The sequence below is a fragment of the Clarias gariepinus genome, chromosome 11, assembly GCF_024256425.1.
Source record: "Clarias gariepinus isolate MV-2021 ecotype Netherlands chromosome 11, CGAR_prim_01v2, whole genome shotgun sequence".
Taxonomy (NCBI): Eukaryota; Metazoa; Chordata; class Actinopteri; order Siluriformes; family Clariidae; genus Clarias; species Clarias gariepinus.
The window spans coordinates 28,675,745-28,693,061 of record NC_071110.1 but is presented as its reverse complement, the minus strand read 5'-3'; the positions used below and the strand labels follow the sequence as shown (position 1 = coordinate 28,693,061).

The 17,317-nt window shown below is 43.9% G+C and overlaps 1 pseudogene; it reads left to right on the top strand.

The window, feature by feature from the left end:
- The first annotated feature begins 12,938 nt into the window (after positions 1-12,938).
- Positions 12,939-15,856, top strand: LOC128532822 (uncharacterized; annotated as a pseudogene).
- Positions 15,857-17,317: the final 1,461 nt, after the last annotated feature.

Genomic DNA, 17,317 nt, shown 5'->3' with positions numbered 1-17,317 from the left:
CAACACTAAGTGATGGTGTGTAATCCACAGTTGGGGACTAGCATGATGGGAATAATGTCTGCTAAATATGGAGATGTCTGCAGCATCATAACATGTTTTGTGCCTTGGTGATTAGACAAGAGGAACCTGACAGACCTTTTCCATTGTTGGAGGCAATGCTATTGATACAGATTCTTTGGTGGAGGCTGTTGATGTTTGTTTTAAAGATTTTTTTGTCTCTGATGTTAACTACACAAAGCAGTGTCTTCTCACTTTCGAGTTTCTCCAGTATACTGTAGATCAGATTGATGGACACGAGTACTCATTTGTTAAATTTTTGAGAAGAGCAGTTTCTTCACCCCACATTTAATTAATAATATTTTAAAAAGTCTATTTAATTGTCATTTAGAAGGAAATGAAATAGTAATAGTTAAATAACGAATAGTTAAAATATTAAGATGGGGAATGTTTAATTTCATGTGGGCATTATAACATTATCACACTATCACACCACCACACAGTACTGACCCACACATACGGTTTTTACACACACACTGGACATTCTGGACATTTGTTTGCACTATTGGCCACTGCACAACTACGCTTCGTGGTCATCAAATCAAATCACTCCAGCACAAATCACTTTAAGCATATTTGCACTGCATAAGTCACTTTTAATATGTGGATTGCACAACCATGGACATAACTATTCTCTTATTGCCATTTATTCGGCTGCTCTTATTGTTTTACTTTTTTTCATATATTCTCCATGTATTTTCTATATTGTGTATTTTTGTGTACAGTTATTTTATTTTTAACTTTTATTTGTATATTTTTATTTTATTCTTCCCTAATTAAACTTACCCTTTATTTTAATTTTCATATTTATTTCCTATTCCTATTCCTATTCTTTTATTATTAGGTCACGAGCAGTTTTCTAAGCATTTCACTGCATATCGTACTGTGTATGACTGTGTCTGTGACAAATAAAATTTGAATTTGAATTTTAAGATTTATATTGAAAACTTCTCCATAAAAAAAGGATTTACAGGCGCCTTTTGTTTTTATCGTTTTACAGAGTGTTTATTTTACATTTATGTTATATTTAACAAATGGTCATCTTGGGATTATATAATTTTGTCTGACATTTTGAGTTATTCACATTTTCTTATTCTGTGACAATATGTGAAGTTGTGTACATTTTAGGTCTTTTTTGAAAACAAAGAAAAAATCAAATGGAATGTGTCAACCCAGCAAGAGTGTTAATTTTACCCACTGGTTGGGTCAAATAAAATAACCCAGCACACTAACATTTAACCCAGCAGGAGTGGTAATTTAACCCACTGGATGGGTCAGATGAATAACCCAGAATTCTGGGTTAAATGGTTAAATCCAGCACTTGAGTCAAAACAACCCAGCGTGTGTTCTGTCCAATAGTGACCCAGCTGGGTTATGGTTGGGTTGTTTTTAACCCAGCAGTTTTTAGAGTGTGGTGAGCATGGAATGAGCAAGATTTGGGCACACACCCATCACCGGTGTGGAAAAATTTTATTGGCCTACAATTGTAGTCAAGTGTGACGTACAAAATACCCAAAAGGCCTCTGTTCAAGAGGTCTTGATCTGCTCGTTACAATACAGGAGAAGGCGCCTGCACAACAAATTGGGGAAGTGAGAAATATATAGGTAGAAGGAATAGTATGCAAAGTGTGACCCAAGAAGACCCATACACACAGAGTGCAAGAAATTGAGGAACTTTTAATGAAGAGGAAAATACAGACAATGCAGGCAGCGATCCAGAATAAAAAAAATAAGTTTTCGGTTCTGCGTCGCAGTGATCCAAAATATAAAAATTAATTTTCGGTTCTGCGGTGACTGAGACATAGAGTGCAAAGAGATAGACTTCCTCTTTTAAGAGCGGACAAAAACAACATATATCATATTTATTAAAAATATATGTATAAAAAAAGGAAAAATTAAATAAATCACTAATCCTCAACAATCCCCTTCTCAAAGGAATAAGTGCTCTGATAAGGCGATGTGTAAGAGCCATATTTCATTTTATAATTCTGTTGTTGTGTTTATTTAAAGTTTATTAGTTAAGCATACATTTATGATAATCGTAAGTTGTTCTGTGATGTCATTCCATAATTGCGTAGTTGCTTGGCTATTATGCACGGTAGAAGTTATTAGGATACGGAAGTTCGAAAAATACGGAAGCTTTTAACCGTAATCTAACCGTGATCTTACCGTAATAAAAAAAACTTACCAAGATACAGCAAATAAGTTGTTGTAACCATAGTGGATTTATGCAAGAAAACTGTAAGAAGTGTTGAACGTTTGACGTCCCCAAAAAAATTAAGAAACAAAGAATTCATGGACGTCCGAGTCGTGAGTAAACCAGTTCAATAAGAAAGATACGTGTCAGAACTTGTGGAATACCATGCCTGTACATGTACATGTAAAGTCAAAAGCTTTCTCTGTCGTTCAAGCGAAGACAAGTGACTTAAGAGTGCACCTTACCTGCATGTGAAAGCGATCTGGGAAAAACACGCAGTAAGTGTTGATAAGTAATTGAAACCGTAAGAGGATTTGCCTGCTTTAAAATTCGCTATGGCAGACGACGATGACAACTGCTGAGCGTGTGAGGGTGCTCGTCGACAAAGGTTTCGAAGCGAAGCTTCATGAAATGATAAACATCAGAGAAGGCAAGTGGAGTCAACTAACTGCAACTAACAACTAACTGGACAATGCTTGCAATTTGAATGACGTTGAAACTAAGTGTCTTAAGTACAAAGGGCTGCTAAAAGACTTTATTGAAAGCAATGTAGATGTGCGATTGTGCTTAATTGAAGAAGAACACTAACGTGATCAGTACAACTGGTATTAGCCCAAATTGCTGTGCTGCACAGAATTCTTGGCAAAAGTAGAGTTACGGATTAGGATTGCGGACACTAAGAACCGCTTTAAGATGTCTTAAACATTAAACAATGAAGTCTCACTAAAGGACAGCATGTCAATGGTGGCGTCTAAGACACTCGCTTCTAATAAGCCTGGAAGTGTAGCTACGGCAGTATCCAAAGGTCCTTAACATCTGCAGCATCCTCAGCTCATCTTAAAGAAGAAGCTAACAGAGCAGCCATGTTGGCTAAAGCAGCGACCCTAGAAGAACGGCAGGCATTAGAAATGGAGGAAGCACAATTAAAAACACAATTAAAAACTAAGGAAGCACAATTAAAGGCACAATTAAAAACTAAGGAAACACAATTAAAGGCTAAAATGGAAAAGCTGGAAATCGAAACGGCGCTTGCAATGTCCGATGCTAAATTAAAGGTGTATCAGGATTGTGAAGAACAACAACATCCTGCAAGAGAGCGTGTGGTCATCGAATCGAGTGGTGCATATGTTCCCAAATCGGATAATGAACATGACGAGTACAGTGTGTCATCAAAATATGGCAGAATGTCATCACGTCGTGAGGCAGCCCATTCAAGTGTGCCCGTAAGTGTCAAACCTAAGAAGAAAAGTACTTTGAAGGAACGATCTAGACAAGACAATGAATATTCACTCCATAATATTGATACAGTAGAGGTTCAGAGAGTGATGCAATGTCAGACAGATATCACAGAAATGCTTGCGAATAGTCAAAGACAATTTTCTTTACCTCAACACGACGTTCCTTTGTTTTATGGAGACCCGCTTGAGTTCAGGTCTTTTATGAAGTCGTTTGAACATGTTGTTAAATCTAGAGCTGTGAGTGACGCTGATAAGTTATACTTTCTTAAGAAGTACACTAGAGGAGAGCCTAGAGACCTTTTGAAGAGCTGCCAGCACATGCCAGATCATCGTGGTTATGCAGGAGCAATGAAACTGTTACACGACAGGTTTGGAAATGAGCTAAAAATTGCAACAGCGCTGATGCAAAAGGCATTCAAATGGCCGGAATAAAAGTCAGAGTGTGGAAAGTCATTAAGCGCCTTCTCCCTGCTGGTAACTTGCCGCAATGTTATGGAAGACATTGAATACATGGATGAGTTAGATAATCCTACCAACATGAGGATTATTATCTCAAAACTGCTCTACAAATTGCGTGAAAGATGCAGGGTCCATGCATACGAATTCGAGGAGCGTTGTCGGAAAAGAGCCAAGTTCGTGCAGTTGGTGGAATTCGTTGACCGACAAGCAAAAGTAATATCAAACACTGTAACAAATCTTTTTAAGGATCCAAGCTAAAAAAAAAATAAAAAAGAGGTAGCAGCTTTTTAACTGGCGTAAAACAGGTTGGTGAAAATCATAAATACTTGATTACAGCAAAGAGTAATGGTGCATTAGTTTTCAGTGCTTTCACTAAACCTTGTGCATTCTGTGAGAAAAGTCATGCCTTAGATGAATGCTACCAGTTCAACGCTAAGATATATAAAGACAAATTGGACTTTTTAAGAAAGAATGGATTTTGCTTCGGATGTTTAGTAAAAGGACATTTAAGCAAAGACTGCACAAGAAAAATCACGTCAGTCGTGCTCAAAGAAACATCCTCGCATGCTACACATGGCCGCACAAGACACAGCTCAGGTAATGGTAAAAGTTGATAACACTGAAACAACACTGATAAAACTGAAACAGTTAATACCTTGCTGGCTACAGTGAGTCATGAAACAAGCGTCTGTACTTGGGCTGGAGACAATTGTATTCTCTCCATAATACCTGTTAAAATAAAGTCCAAGAAAAGTGACAAGACAGTAGAATTTTATGCCTTTATGGACCCAGGTAGTTCTGCTACTTTCTGCATGGAGTCATTAGCAAGACGGTTATATGTTCAAGGCAGAAAAGTTGACATGATGTTAAGCACCATGAACTCGAAGAAACAAGTAGAAAGCTATGTGCTCACTGACTTGGATGTTAGTGGTCTGGAAGAAAACATTTTTGTTGAACTTTCCAAAGTGTTTACACAAAAGAGCATCAGTGGAAAAAATTCCACAACAGCACGACATTGATATGTGGCCATACCTCAGTGAAGTAAAATTGCCAGATTGATGCTGGAGTTGAAATTCTCATAGGCAACAAAGAGTATAAGCTTCTAGAACTATGGCAAGTAATTAACAGCAGGCACAAAGGGCCATATGCAGTAAAGAATGCTCTTGGATGGACTCTAAATGGGCCTCTTCGAGAATCGGTAGAGGAAAGCATGTATGACAACGAGCAGGCGAGTGTTACAGCCAACAGAATTTCCATCGAAAGTGTGGAACAAATGCTGATACAACAGTACAACCATGATTTTCCTGAACGGAATTGTGATGATAAGGCCGAGTTGTCACAAGAGGATTATCAGTTTTTAGACTCTGTTCGTAACTCTCTGCAGTTTACCGACAATCACTTCTACATCGGTCTTCCATTTAAGAAAGCAGCTATTCAAATGCCCAACAACCAAAGTGCAGCCATGCAGCGCGCACTAAATCTCAAAAGAAAATTCAAGAATAACCGCTCTTTTTACGAAGAGTATTTAAACTTCATAAACGGCATGTTTGAAAAAGGTCATGCAGTCAAGTTCCAGAAAAAGACACAGATTTGCTGCGCTTCTTATAGTGGCCGAATGGAGATGTAAATCAAGATTTGGTCGAGTACAAGATGGTCGTTCATCTGTTTAGTGCAAAATTCTCTCCAAGTGTTGCTAACTTCGCCCTTAGGAAAACAGCAAAAGAAAACCGCAGCAATGCATCTGGGGAGGCAGTCAACACAGTACTTATAAACTTTTATGTAGACGACTGTTTGAAGTCTGTTTTGAGCCATGATCAAGCAGTTGCGTTATATAACAATCTCACCAACCTTTGTGCAAGTGGAGGGTTCCACCTCACCAAGTGGGCAAGTAATAGTCATGCCTTACTGACTACTATTCCTAAGAGTGAAAGAATCAAAGACATGAGAGACTTGGATTTGAGTAAAGATGCACTTCCTGTTGAGAGAGCTCTAGGGGTGTTGTGGTGCATTAATTCAGACACGTTCAAGTTTAAGATTAGTTTAAATTGTTTCGTTGCTAACTGGGCAGGCAGCTGAGTGGGCTACGGCAGTGATTAAATCAGACTCGGACACCGCCCATTCATACAATGAATTTACACGCCAGCTTCGACTCACTTTCGAACACACTGCGGGCGAGGTGGAGACCGACACTAAGCTCTATCACCTGCGGCAGGGTGGATTGTCCGTGAGCCGCTACACCGCGGAATTCAGAACCCTCGCCGTGCAGACATCTTGGGGAGACGCCGCGCTCCGGACATCCTACTACGAGGGGCTGGCGTCACGCATAAAGGACAAGCTTGCCGGACTAGAGCTTCCAGCTACGCTGGAGGGATTAATCCAGCTAGCCCTCCGCATCGACCAGCGCCTTCTCTCTCGTCTGAAGCCAGCCCCGAGGACCCTGCTGCCTGCTTTCACCCTTTCACCATCCTGCACCTCCACCATCGACCACTTTCACCGCTGCCACTATTGGACCTGTCGGATCTCCACCTCCTGCCGTGGTTGACACCGGAGCCGGGGAACCCATGCAATTAGGATGCGCCTCCCTGACTACAGCAGAACGCGCATGCCGGTATCGAGAGGGGTTGTGTGCTTACTGTGGGTCCGCGGCACACCACCGGGCGATTTGCCCTCTTTGTCCGGGAAACGCGCAGCCCCGGTGAGCCGGAGGAGAGACTCACCGGGCTCCCTCCAAATCTCCAGCACAACCGACACAACCACCTCTCGTCTTACTATTCAGGTAATCCTCCAATTTGGCCACAAACGAGTCAGAAGTGCAGCGTTCATCGACTCCGGTGCCGCCGGCAACTTCATTGACTATACCAAAGAAATGGGGGTAAAGATTGAGGCGTTATCCCAGCCAGTGCAAATCACCTCCGTCGACGGTCGGCCCCTGTCGTCCAGCCCCATCACCCACCAGACTCAGACCATCACCCTCATCATCAATCAACACCACGAACCCATTCAATTCCACCTCACCTCCATTTCCTCACCTCCCATCATTCTCGGATACCCCTGGCTGCTACAACATGACCCTCTCATCTCCTGGACTAAAAATAAAATCCTCCAGTGGGGGCCGACCTGCACTGAGCTGTGCCTACGGGGCCCAGCTGGGACGTGTTCCACGGAGTCCGAGGCCCCCGATGTCGACACCAACGCCATTCCTTCTGCCTACCGGGACCTGGCTGCAGTCTTTTGTAAACGGAGAGCTACTCACCTTCTACCACACCGCCCTTACGACCTGGCGATAGAGCTGCAGCCAGGTTCTGTTCCCCCCCGTGGCCATCTGTACTCGCTGTCGGCTGCTGAGACACAGGCGATGGAGGAATACGTCGCCAGTGCCCTTCGCCATGGAACCATCCGGCCCTCCTCGTCTCCAGCGGCCGCTGGTTTCTTCTTCGTGAAGAAGAAAGGGGGAGAACTTCGTCCATGTGTTGACTATCGGGGGTTGAATAAAATCACTATCAAAAACCGACATCCATTGCCGCTCACCAACTCAGCCCTGGACGCCCTCTCTGGTGCCACCGTGTTCACAAAGTTGGACCTCCGGAGCGCCTACAACTTGGTGCGCATCAGAGAGGGTGATGAGTGGAAACCGGCCTTCATCACTCCCACGGGACATTACGAGAGCCTGGTCATCCCCTTTGGACTATGCAATGCACCCTTGGCCTTCCAGCAATTCATAAACGATGTCCTGAGAGACATGTTAGGCCGATGGGTGTTTGTATATTTGGACAACATCCTCATCTACTCTCGCACCACCGAAGAACATATCCAACATGTACGGGCAGTTCTTAAGAGATTGCTCGCTCACCAACTGTACTGTAAGTTGGAAAAGTGTGCCTTTCACCAGCACTCCACCACGTTCCTGGGTTTTGTCATCTCGTCCCAGGGTGTAGCCATGGATCCGCAGAAACTGGAAGCTGTTCGTCATTGGCCCCTACCCAGGACTCTCAAACAGCTTCAATGGTTTCTCGGGTTTGCGAACTTCTATTGTCGCTTTATCCGGGGATACAGTACAGTTGCAGCACCACTAACCAGTCTGACCAGGCCCTCCTCTCGTCCCTTCCATCTCACTCCTGAAGCCACCTCCGCCTTTCAAGAACTCTGTCACCGCTTCACCACTGCACCCATTCTTCTTCCAGATGCCAACCAACCGTTCGTTGTAGATGTGGACGCATCAGATGTGGGCGCTGGCGCTGTTCTCTCTCAGCGAGGTCCAGACCAGAAGCTACACCCCTGTGGCTTCTTCTCCAAGAAATTTTACCCCACTCAGCAGCGATATGGGGTAGGGGACCGCGAGCTGTTGGCCATAAAGTGGGCCTTGGAGGAATGGCGTCACTGTCACCATGAACAGTGAGCTGTTCATGGTCTGGGCTGATCATCAGAACCTCATCACCATCCAGAATTTAAAACAACTCAATCCACGACAGGCACGGTGGGCATTTTTTTTAACACTTCAATTTCCATCTGTCATACCGCCCGGGGTCCAAGAACACCAAGGCCGACGCCCTCTCCCGCCAACAAGAAGAGGAGATGCCTCGGGCGGACCCCGTGCCTGTGAACCCCACCTCACGGATCATCACACCCCTCCACTGGGACATAGAGACAAGGGTTCGCCAGGCACAGGCTGCGGAGACTGGGCCGGCAGGTGCGCCGCCTGGACGACTCTTTGTTCCTCAGCGTCTGATTCCCGAAGTCCTCCAGTGGGGCCACTCCTCGCCGCAGGACACCCCGGGACTCGGCGCACTCTACAGTTTGTAAAACGGGCGTTCTGGTGGCCCACCATGAGGAGGGACGTTGAAGAGTTCGTTCAGGCATACCCGGTGTGCGCCAGGGCCTTCGCCTTTGACACACATCGCCTTAGATTTCATCACGGGCCTGCCGGTTTCCGAAGGAAAGAACACCATCCTAACCATCATCGACCGGTTCTCCAAAGCCGTACACCTCGTGGCCCTCACCGGACTCCCATCAGCCAAAGACACCGCCGAGCTGATTTTGGAACACGTAGTCCGCCTGCATGTGTTCCCCAAGGACATTGTCTCGGACAGAGGGCCCCAGTTCACCGCCCGGTTCTGGAAGGCCTTCTGCCGTCTGATAAATTCCACCTGCAGTCTGTCCTCCGGTTATCACCCCCAGACTAATGGTCAGACGGAACGGGCCAACCAACAACTGGAGCGCTATCTGAGGTGTTTTGTTTCGGATCGCCAGCGCTCCTGGGCCCGCTACCTCAAATGGGCCGAGCTGTCCCACAACCTCCATGTCTCTTCAGCCACCAACCTAAGTCCATTTGAGGTATGTTATGGTTTCCAACCTCCGATGTATGACCATCAGGAACCGGAGGTTGATGTACCATCGGCCCAACAGTTGGTCCGTAGGTGTCGGCGGTTATGGAACCAAGCCAACCTCGCCATCCAACGTGCCAATACCACCTACGTCGCCCAGCATCGCCGCCGACACCCTCCAGGACGATTGTACCACGTAGGTGACAAGGTATGGCTCTCCACAAAGAATCTGCACCTGCATACAGAATCCCGCAAACTATCTCCCAGGTTCATCGGTCCATACCACATCACCCACCGGATAAACCCTGTCACCTACCGGCTCCAGCTGCCTGCGGCGCTCTGGATCCACCCAGTTTTCCACACCTCCCAACTAAAACACTTTACCACCTCTCCAATGAATCCACCCACCCCCCTGCTCCTCCTCCCCGGATCATCGACGGTGGTCCCGCTTACACTGTGCGCCGGATCCTCGACTCACGCGGAAAAGTCTTGGGTCCCGGCCCGGTTCATTCTCGACCCCGAATTAATCCGGGACTACCGCCGTCGGGTATCCTCCACCCCAGGACCGTCAGGAGCCGGTCCTGGACAGGGGGGTACTGTCATGCACACTCAATCAGTGACCGTTTGGGTTCACCATCCACGCTACATTGGGCTAATCGCTAAAGCTAAGTCATCTGGTCACCTAGGTTAGTTCATCCTGACAGGCGTATTGTTTACTTGTCTGACAACAAGAGCATTGCATATTGAAGTTGCGTGTCACTGGATAAAGACTCCTGTTTAAATGCCATTCGACGCTTTGTGTGCAGAAGAGGCCAGGTGTCAGTCATGAGAAGTGACAATGGGACAAACTTTATAGGTGCTGAGATTGAATTGTGTAAAGCTATCCAACAGTGGAATCAGTCGAGAATTTAAGGCATTCTCAGGCAAAAGGGGATACAATGGATATTTAACCCACCTTCTGGGTCTCATTTCAGTGGAATATGGGAATGGCAGATAAGCTCAGTCAGAAAGATCCTGAGATCTGTACTAAAAGAACAAACACTAAACGATGAGAGCTTGCATACGTTCCTGTGTGAGGTGGAAGCAATAATGAATGGGCGACCCCTTACCACTGTTACGGACAATCCCACAGATCTGGAATCCCTGACAGCCAACCACCTGCTGTTGATAAAAAGACAGCCAAACCTGCCTCCTGGACTTTTTAAATAAGAGGACATTTATGCACGTTGCAAGTGGAAGCAAATTCAGTACCTTGCTGACTTATTCTGTAAGCGATGGGTGCGTAAATATTTGCTAAAAAATAAAATGGCTTCAAATGAGGAAAAATCCTTTTGATTGGAGATGTAGTTCTAATAATTGATGAGTCCTCTCCAAGAATTCATGGGTCGTCGGACGAATCACGAAAGTGTTCCCTGATAAAAAAGGACTTGTAAGACGTGTGCTGGTTAAAACTAAGACCAATATACTGAAAGACCCATTGACAAGTTGTGCCTCATATGTGAAATGGACTGGTAACTATGTCATAACTAGTTATGACTTTTTTATTTGATACGCAGAGATATGAACACTCTAAGGCAAATAGTATACATTTAGAAGGTTTAAAGTGATGATTAATGTGAAAGTTAAAACTGCATGGCTCTTGTAAGGGCCATATTTCATTTTTGTGATTTGTTGTTGTGTTTATTTCATTTCAGTCTATTAGTTAAGCATTAAGCACTAAGTATCATACTCATAATTTGTATTGTGACATCATTTCATGAGTTGTTCTGTGACATCATCTCACAGTTATGTAGCTGCATGTCTATCACGCACGTTAGTTGTTAGTTGTTGTTAAGACACGGAAGGATATAGAAAGGTGTGGAGCACACAAGCTTTTGACCGTGAGACAGTAAGCTAAAAGGAATACAGTAAAATGAGTTGTTGTAACTGTAATTTATCGAAGCTACAGAACACAGCAAGCGACTTGTCGTGACTACAGTGGATTTATGCAAAAAACTGTAACAACCGTTGTACTTTGATGTTGAAAATAAACAAGAGAAAAAGAAATCAACAAACGTCTGGAGTCGTCAGTGACACTGTGTAACAAAAGGACACGCGTCAGAACTTGTAAATAACATGCAGGTACATGTAAAGTCAAAAGCTTTCTCCACTGCAAATGAAGATAAGTGATTTAAGAGTGTGAACGTAGAGTGAAGAGCGCGCGTGCGATTTCAAAAACGCACATCGACTGCCAACGAGCAACCGAAACCGAAAGCGACAAGAGGACTTGCCTGCCTTAAACTTCACCATGTCACACAGCGAGGACAACGTCGCTATCGTTGAATCTGGTGCTTGACGAAAACGATTCTCCAGACAAGCTTTACGAACTGAAGAACGCCAGAGAAGGCAAGTGGAGTCAGTTGAGTATATTATATAATAAACTAGGGGCGCTTAAGGACAATGCTTGTAATTTGCATGACGTTAAAGCCAAGCGCCGCGAATACAAAGGGCTGCTAAATGACTTTATTGAAAGCAATGTAAACGTGCGATCGTGCGCAAAGGATGAAGAGCGTGAAACCGATCAGCACCACTGGTATCAACCTAGATTGACGCGCTGCTTAGAATTCATGGTAAGAGTGAAGTCGTGGATTGCGGAAATTAGTAATCGCTTTAAGTTGCCCCAAACAGTTGATGATGGAGTTTCGCCAAATGACAGTGTGTCAATGCTGGAGCGCAAGACGCCCGTCCCCCAAAGACACGGAAGCGTAACGTCAGCGGCATCCAAGAGGTCCTTGACGTCAGCAGCATTTGAAGCTCGACTAAAAAGGCAGAAGCCAACAGAGCAGCTTTGCTGGCTAAAGCAGCAACCTTGAGAGATCGGCAGGCGCTGGAACTGGAGGAAGCACAATTAAAGGCTAAACAAGCACAATTGAAGGCACAAAAGGAAAGGCTGGAAATGGAAACGGCGCTTGCAATGGCTGATGCTGAACTAATTTCGTACCGGGACTGTAAAAAACAACATCCTGCGAGACGGAGCGTGGCCATCGAAACGAGTGGTGCATGCCCCCCCGAACTGGAATATAATCACCACAACCACAGTTCGGCAACGGAATACCTCGAACTGCCATCACGCCTCCACTTAAGCATGCCCGTGAGTGCCAAACCCATAATGTCGAGCACCCTAATGGAACGGCCTACCCAAGGTAACGAACACTCACTTTACAACACTGATATAGTGGAGCCTCAGGGTAGGCTCTGTTTCTGTAAGATCAGGCAGATCTTACAGAAATGTTTGCGAAGAGTCAGAGGCAACTTTCCTCACCTCCGCGCGACGTTTCTCCATTCGATGGTGACCCTCTTGAGTTCACGTCCTTTGTAAGAGCCTTTAAACATGTCATCGAAACCAAAACTGATAGCAATCTGGATAGGCTGTTCTTTCTTGAGCAGTATACTAGAGGTTAGCCTAGGGACCTTGTGAAAAGCTGCCTGCTCATGCCGGAACATCGCGGTTACGCAGAAGCTATAAGAATGATACATGACAAGTTTGGAAATAGACAAATAATCGCTACAACGCTGATGCAAAAGGCACTCAACTGGCCGGAAATAAAGTCAGAGGATGGGAAGTTGCTGACCACATTCTCCCTGTTCCTGGTAAACTGTCACAATACTATGTCAAGCATTGACTACATGGATGAGCTAGATAATGCCACCAACTTGAGAACCATCGTCTCAAAACTGCCCTACAAACTGCGTGAACGATGGAAGAACCACGCATACAAGCATGAAAGGCGCACTCAAACAAGAGCCAAGTTTATGCAGCTGATGGTGTTCGCAGAGCAAGAAGCAACAGCAATATCCAACCCACTTTTCGGCGACCTGAACGTTTCAACTAGTGATAAAAAACACTGCAAAAAATGCAAAAAAAAAAAGCAAAAAAATGGAAGGAAAAAGAGGTAGCAGCTTTGCAACCGGCGTGAAACAGGTTGGTAAAAATGATACAGACCCGATTACAGTAAAGAGTAGTGGTGCATCAGCAAAGAGTAGCGGTGCATCAGTTATCAGTGCCTTCACTAAACCCTGTGCATTCTGTGCGAAAGACCATACCCTAGATGAATGCCACCAGTTTAAAGATAAGACATATAAGGACAAATTGGACTTTTTAAAAAAGAAAGGATTCTGCTTTGGTTGTTTAGTAAAAGGACACTTAAGCAAAGACTGCACAAAGAAAATTATATGTCAGTTGTGCTCAAAGAAACATCCTCGCATGCTACACATTGCAGCACAAGACACAGCTCAAGCGATCGTAAAGGCTGACGAAACTGAACCAGTTAAAACACTGCTTGTTACAGTGAGTCATGAAACGAACGCGTGTACTGGGGCTGGAGATGACTGTATTCTCTCCATAGTACCTATTAAAATAAAGTCCAAGAAAGGTAACAAGACAGTAGAAGTATATGCCTTTATGGACCCAGGCAGCTCTGCTACCTTTTGTACAGAGTCATTAGCAAGGCGATTAAACGTACAAGGTAAAAAAATTTACATCATGTTAAGCACCATAAACGCGAGGAAACAAGTAGAAAGTTACGTGCTTACTGACTTAGATGTTAGTGGTCTGGAAGAAAACACCTTTGTTGAACTCCCCAAAGTGTTCACACAAAAGAGTATCCCAGTCTCAGTGATAAGTGGCCATACCTCAGCGAAGTAAAATTGCCTCAGATTAATGCTAGAGTTGAAATTCTTATAGGTAACAAAGAGCATAGGCTCCTAGAACGAAGCGAAGTAATTAACAGCAGGCACAATGGGCCATATGCAGTAAAGACCGCTCTTGGATGGACCATAAATGGACCTCTTCGAGAGTCGGTCGAGGAAGGCACGTGTGACAATGAGCAAGTGAGCGTTGCAGTCAACAGAGATTCCATCGAAAGTGTAGAACAAATGCTGATACAACAGTACAACCACGATTTTCCTGAACGGAACTGTGATGACAAAGCTGAGTCGTCACAAGAGGACTATCAGTTTTTAGACTATGTAACTAACTCCCTGCAGTTCACTGACAATCACTTCTACATTGGCCTACCATTTAACAAAGCAGCTATTCAAATGCCCAACAACCGAAGCGCAGCCATGCAGCGCGCACTGAACCTCAAACGGAAGTTTAAGAATAACCGCTCCTTTCACGAAGAGTATTCAAACTTCATGAACGACATGTTTGAAAAGGGTCATGCAGTCAAGGTCCCCACACCTCACCTAAGTCGACAAGACGGGCAAGTGTGGTATATACCTCACCATGGTGTATACCATCCTCAAAAGAAAAAGCTAAGGGTAGTCTTTGACTGTGCTGCCAGCTATCAGGGAATATCATTAAATAGCGAGCTTCTGCAGGGACCTGACCTGACAAACTTACTCATTGGGGTGCTCACACGCTTTGGACAAGAGGAAGTTGCCATGATGGCAGATGTGGAAGCCATGTACTATCAGGTTAGAGTTCCGGAAAAGGACACAGACTTGTTGCGTTTCCTATGGGGGCCGAATGGAGACGTGAGTCAGGACTTGGTCGAGTATAAAATGGTCGTTCATTTGTTTGGTGCAAAATCATCTCCAAGTGTAGCTAACTTCGCCCTTGGGAAAACAACAGAAGAAAACCGCAGCAATGCATCTGCTGAGGCAGTCAACACAGTACTTAAAAACTTTTATGTAGACGACTGCTTGAAGTCTGTTTCTAGTCACAATCAAGCAGTTGCGTTATATAGTAATCTCACCAAACTGTGCGCAAGTGGAGGGTTTCACCTCACCAAGTGGGCAAGTAATAGTCGTACATTACTAACTTCCATCCCTGAGAGTGAAAGAATCAAAGACATGAGGGACTTAGATTTGAGTAAAGACGCACTCCCTGTTGAGAGAGCTCTAGGGGTGCTGTGGTGTATTAATTCAGACACGCTCAAGTTTAAGATTAGTTTATAATAGTGGCCTGTGACTAGAAGAGGAATCTTGTCAGTCACTAGTTCAATTTATGACTTAGGCTTCCTTGCACCAGTCATACTGCCAGCTAAGATCTTAATGCAGCAGTTGTGTAAAGAGAGACTCGCTTGGGACGATGACATTCCCGAACAATTTATAAAAAGATGGAGGGCCTGGCTACAAGAGTTGCATCAATTGAGTTTAGTGTAGCAAGATGCGTAAAACCAGTTGACTTTGGAGTTACAACTACAGCACAACTTCACCACTTCTCAGATGCAAGTGAAATGGGATATGGACTTGTCTCATATATTAGGTTAGTAAATGCTGATGGACTCACACACTGTGCATTTATGATGGGGAATTCTCGCGTAGCGCCCTTGAAACAAACTACTATCCCCCGAATGGAATTGACAGCGGCAGTGGTTGCTGTAAACAACGACAAAATGTTGAAAGGTCAACTGGAAATAGAACTGCTGGACTCTGTGTTTTGGACTGACAGTACAACTGTCTTGAGATACATTGTAAATGAAAAACTTCGCTTTAAAACCTTTGTCGCTAACAGAATTTCCATCATACGAGAGTCAACCAAGCCACAGCAGTGGAGGTATGTCAACACTTCAAAAAACCCAGCTGACGCTGCTTCCAGAGGAGTTTCCTGTGAAAAAGTCATGAAAAACAACAATTGGATCCATGGTCCCTCCTTTCTTAAAAAAACCAGAGAGTAAATGGCCTGAGAACATTCACAATCTGTCGACGAAATAGGATGACATTGAGATTAAACACTCAGCCTCAGTGAATCTCGTAAAGACTACAGAGAGCAGAGATGCCGTGAGTAAATTGATTAACTATCACTCTGACTGGTATAAGTTAAAAAGATCTGTTGCCTGGATTCTTTGCGTTAAGAATATGCTTAAGCAGAAAACAAAAAGGATTAAGGGACAGGCAAATAACTCAATAACAGAAAGCCCTAAATGAAGCATATGCGCAAGCTGCAATTATGCCATTTTTTTCTCCTCCTCCGTTTTAAAACTATAGTGACATTTCACGAACTTTGCATATATCGCAGAGCGCCATGCATACTTCACCTTCGTCTATCTTGGCTAGTGTGTAGCGCAAGAACCTCCCTTTAAGTATGCATGATGTTTCAGATGGCATGGCAAGTGTAAACATGTATATCGGATATGAGTCATAGTTGAAAGACTGTGTAAACAGACGGTCAAAAAAATCAGATATAGGCAACAAATCAGAATTGGGCATCGAGACCTGCAGTGTAAACGTAGCCTTAGTGAGGAGGTGTGGTTGACCCTGTTGCTAGGGATGATGCAGCATCTTGGTGTGATTGGCTGATAAAAAAATAACCTCTGATCGCTGTAAAGGTCTTAAAATGCACTCTTTGTAAAAAAAGAATATATGATAATAGAATAGACAGTGAAATTATAATGTTTGTATATAAAGAAGTTGTATAATTATGACTACAGGATTCTTTATGCAAAGGTTCTGTTATAGGCTAAATATCTTAAAGATAATTGAAACAGCCAAATGTTGAAAATGTGTCTACTTTTGAAGCGACCAATTACTACACAATAGTTACTATAAGTTCTTACATTTATTTACTATTCTGATTTTATTACTTGTAATCCATTTCAGATTGATGGGAGCAAAATGGCTCAGCTTTTATCAGTTTACATGATTGTAGGACAGTCTATTTAAGTTGCACTTTTGGATTGTATGTAACCAACAATCCAAGAGAGATATAAGGAAGTAAAACAACAAGAAAACCAAATTGGACAGAAGAGCAGGGCTTACTGTTAGCTGTACGTTTAGTGTTCAGAGAATATTTCTTTTTTTTGCCATTTTGTCCTCTGCTATAGAAACTCTTAAGCCTCTTAAAAGTCCTCCTCTACACTCTTATTGTTTTTGACCTTAGGAGCTGTTTTTAAGGCTAATATGTTTCATGAATCATTTTTATCCTTAACAAGATTTAGTCCTAAATTTTAGGCTTAAGAAGCTTTGTGAATATGGGCCCAGGAGTGCAGCTAAGTTCAATGGACTGCCTGCCTAAAGGCCAACCTTATTGTGCACAGAGGAAATGCAAATGGACAAATGTT